The following is a 4854-nucleotide window of genomic DNA, read 5'->3' as shown; positions in this document are numbered from 1 at the left end:
ATTTTGGAGATTAGTTAAGTGAATAATTAGCTGGTTATTTTAAGCAAGTAGCTTATTGTTAATTTCATAGACCCAGACGGAGAGAAGGTCACCTGTCCCAGGAGTAATAATATAAAGATAAACTAAACAAAAACTCCTCTTACCTTGTAATATTTGTCCAGTTAATTTTCCAATTTTTTTGATCAGAGAGATGAATGAATAAAATTTATTTTCCATCTTCACTTCTATTCCTTCACTACTTTATCTTTTGAAATCTGATTTTTACCTGTGCCAACATAGTAAATATATTCATAATTTTGATATTTTAAAATTTATAGCTCAATTATTATCTAGAATATACTTGTATTTCTTTAATATCTTAAATTTTCATGTGATTATATCAGTTTATGTACTTTTGGTAGGAATTCCAATTAAATAATGTTATTTTCTTCTCAGTAAATTACAACAGAAAGCACAGAATATCAATTTGCTCCAACACTGGTAATGTTTATTTTAATCTCTTAGTTAACATGGTGTTTAACAGGATTCTTCACTGTAAAGGCTGCTATTCTTCCTTTTGTAATTAATGGGCAATATGTAGAAAGATACTTTGAGATCATGTAAATATCCTGTTCCTCATGACACATCTGTTAATTTTAATATACACATTGTTCTGCCTAAATTATTCTCTATTTATATTAGAATAAACACATGCATTGTCTTTGTATTGAATGTGTTATAGTCTGTTATGATCATTATCTGCTTTGTTGATCAAGTTGCCCAAGTTTGGACACCGAGAGCTCCTTTAACCTGGCTCCTATCCTTTTGGTGTACTCTCCCTGTTCTATACCTGAAATAAGGCATTTTCCTAAGGAGTCTTGGGTTCCTGTGATAGAGAAGAGTATTTAGAAACTGTTGCCAAGGAGACCTGAGTCATGGGGTTTCCTCACTTCACTCAGTTCCTGTCTTGCTTGCAAGAGATGGATTCAATTGAGAGACTACACCTATAATGAAATCGAGATAGCAAGTTTATGAAGCACACTGACACAAGACTGCAGGCAGGAACCCAGCTAGTCTAAATGCCCCACGTATAAAAGAGAGTTGTTAGTAAGTTTGTTCTATATACTTGAGCCAAGGCTGCAAGCAGGATAATCCGAATGTGCTGACTATTGAGGTTTAGGGGTTAAATATTTTAGTCAGCTTCTAGGTACCCCCCTTCTCCCCCTTCTAAACCTTGAGAATAATATACAGCTAAAAAGTTTTTCTTTCTTAGCTAGTAAAGGCTCTTTTGTCTATTTAATACAATTTCCTAGTACATAGAATTTCAAGGACTCCCTTCCTCCTGTGCTATATTTGCTTGTGATGTCCGGAACACCTGGCAATCTTAATCAGACCAGGCTCAGGACTGTAGAATCAATGGGTCAGACATGTCTCCCTTCTCCTCCCTGCCTTAGTTTATTAACTATCCCAACTAGTGGATCAATATGTGGGATTTGGGTGTGTTCATTACCAGCGATGTGTCATTTTACTAGACTCAGGGGAGCCGGGAAATATGGACATAGTTTATAAACATTTTGATATCTTCGTATAGTTTTACCCACCACCAATATCCCCTACACCACCCACCCACACCTCCCACCTTCAATTCTTTCCCCCTTTGGCTTTGTCCATAGGTCTTTTATACATGTTCCTTGACGACTCTTCCCCTTCTCTTCCATTATCCCTCTCCCCTCTGGTTACTGTCAGTTTCTTCTTTATTTCAATGTTTCTGGTTATATTTTGCTTGCTTGCTTGTTTTTTTTGACTAGGTTCCACTTATAGGTGAGATCATATGGTATTTGTCTTTCACTGCCTGGCTTATTTCACTTAGCATATTGCTCTCCAGTTCTATCCATGCGGTTGCAAAGGGTAGGAGCTCCTTCTTTCTTTCTGCTGCATGGTATTCCATTGTGTAAATGTACCATAAATTTTGATCCACTTAGTTACTAATGGGCACTTAAGTTGTTTCCAGCACTTGGCTATTGTAAATTACACTACTATGAACAACTTGGATTGGACTTGGAAGTAACAGTATGTAGTCAAGTTTTTAGATATCTTTATTTCTATCTAACAACTTGACTTTACAATGTTAACTCCAATTCCAATCCAAGTTCACATAGTTCAGTTTATACTACCCTCTAAACCATATTTGTAAAGAGTTTCTTTAGTACTGAAAATCCTGTTCACATTATACTCACATTTAAGTTTTTGCTCAAAAAGTAATATATTGAAGGTAGTTTCAGAACTGCTAACTCACATCAATTGAAAAAGAAGCCTACAACCACAATTCACAAATTGTTTACAGTTATTTTCATTTTTAGTCTGAGTGTGTATAGTAAAAACATTCAAAGCTACTTAAATTATATCTCTGTTTCTTCAGGGTGTTTACGATATTCTTTGGCAAATATAGTTATGTCATTTGGTTTTGTTTTAATCCAAATTTAGGATTTTGTCTTTTCTGTCCTTATGAAGTTTATTTTATATTTTAGAATATGTAAAAACATTAACCTGCTTCCATAAGCCAAAACTATACAAAAACATACCATCAATGAAGTAACCTTCCTTCATCCTCATTTGTAATTCATTCCTAGACACCCTTTCTAAATAATCAATCTCATTAATGTATGATTTATTTTAGTGTTTCTTTTAGTGAAAATAAATTGAATATACATACATTTTTATTTTCCATATTTTCTTGCATGAAAGAGCATATTTTTTAATTTTCCTTATTTACTTAGCAATATATCTTTTTAAAAAATTATTTATTTATTTTTACAAAAACATTTGTCTCTGCCTTCCCTCCACCACTTTCTCTTGCCCTCTCCCTGCCGCTCTCCCTCCCTCAACTTTTCCCCTTTGGTTTTGTCCGTGAGTCCTTGCTATATGTTCCTTGACTTTCCCCTTCCCTTCCTTTTCGCTGCCCCACTCCCTGCTTCCCTCTTATCTCTGGTGACTGCTTTTCCTTTCAGTGTTGCTAGTTTTATTTTCCTTGCATCTTTGTATTGTTGGCTAGGTTCCACTTCTAAGTGAGGTCATATGGTATTTGTCTTACACCCACTGGCTTATTTCACTTAGCATAATGCTCTCTAGTTCCATCCATGCTGTTGCGAAGTTTAGTAGTACTTTTTTTCTTTCTGCTGCGCAGTATTCCATTGTGTAAATGTACCATGATTTTTTTGATCCAATATCTACTGATGGGCATTTAGGTTGCTTCCCAAATTTGGCTATTGTAAATTGTGCTGTTATGAACATTGGGGTGCATAGGTTCTTTTGAATTGGCCTTTTGGAATTCTTAGGGTATACTCCCAGCAGGGGAATCACTGGATAAAAAGGCAGTTCCATTTTCAGATTTTTGAGGAGATTCCACACAGTTTTCCACAATGGCTGCACCAGTCTGCACGCCCACCAACAGTGTACAAGTGTTCGCTTTTCTCCACAGCCTCGCCAGCACCTGTTGTTTGTTGATCTGTTTATGATGGCCATTCTGACCAGTGTGAGGTGGTACCTCATGGTGGTTTTGATCTGCATTTCTCTGATGGCTAGTGATGCTGAGCATCCTTTCAAATGCCTCTGGGCCCTCTGTATCTCCTCCTTGGAAAAGCGCCTGCCCAGGTCCTTTGCCCATTGTTTTATTGGATCGTTTGTCTTCATGGAGTGGAGTCGAGTGAGTTCTTCATATATCTTGGAGATCAAACCTCTATCTGATGTATCATTAACAAATATATTTTCCCATGTGGTTGGCTCCCTTTTCATTTTGCTGATGTTTTCTTTTGCCATGCAGAAGCTTCTTATTTTGATGAGGTCCCACTTGTTTATTCTATCCTTTATGTCCCTCGATTTAGGAGACATAGTGGTGAAAAAATTGCTGTGTGGGATATCTGAGAGTTTCCTGCCAATATTTTCCTCTAGGACTTTTATGGTGTTGCGACTTATATTTAAGTCTTTTATCCATCTTGAGTTTATTTTTGTGTACGGTGTCAGCTGATGATCCAAATTCAATTTTTTGCAAGTAGCTGTCGAGCTCTCCCAACACCATTTGTTGAAGAGGCTATTATTGCTCCATTTTATGCTTCTGCCACCTTTGTCAAATATTAGATGCCCATATATATCTGGGCTTATCTCTGAGCTTTCTATTCTGTTCCACTGGTCTATGGGTCTGTCCTTGTGCCAGTACCAGATTGTTTTGAGTATAATGGCTTTGTAGTAGAGTTTGATATCCGATATTGTGATCCCTCCTCCTTTATTTTTCCTTCTCAAAATTGCTGCAGCTATTCAGGGTCATTTATGGTTCCATATAAATTTTTGAAATGTTTGTTCTATTTCTGTGAAATACGTCATTGGTATCTTAATAGGGATTGCGTTGAATCTATAAATTGCTTTGGGTAGTATTGACATTTTGATGATATTATTTCTTCCAATCCATGAGCACGGTATATGCTTCCATTTATTTGTGTCTTCCTTACTTTCTTTCTTCAATGTTGTATAGTTTTTTGCATACAGGTCTTTTACCTCTTTGGTTAAATTTATGCCTAGGTACTTTATTTTTCTTCTTGCTATATCAAATGGTATTTTGTTTTCTGATTTAAGAAATTCTTCTTTTTCATTGCTGGTGTACTAAAATGCCTTTGATTTCTGAATGTTGACTTTGTATCCTGCTGTTTTGCCAAATTCACTTACTAGGTTGAGGAGTTTTTTGGTAGAGTCTACAGGGTTTTCTATGTACACTATCATGTCATCTGCAAACAATGATAGCTTTATTTCCTCCTTTACTATTTGGATGCCTTTTATTTCTTTTTCTTATCTGACCGCTGTGGCTAGGACTTCCAATACAATATA

This window comes from Pteronotus mesoamericanus, unplaced genomic scaffold (assembly GCF_021234165.1).
Source record: "Pteronotus mesoamericanus isolate MK-2021 breed Mesoamerican mustached bat unplaced genomic scaffold, CSHL_Meso_final contig_27, whole genome shotgun sequence".
Lineage (NCBI taxonomy): Eukaryota > Metazoa > Chordata > Mammalia > Chiroptera > Mormoopidae > Pteronotus > Pteronotus mesoamericanus.
Note: the sequence above shows the minus strand (reverse complement) of the source record.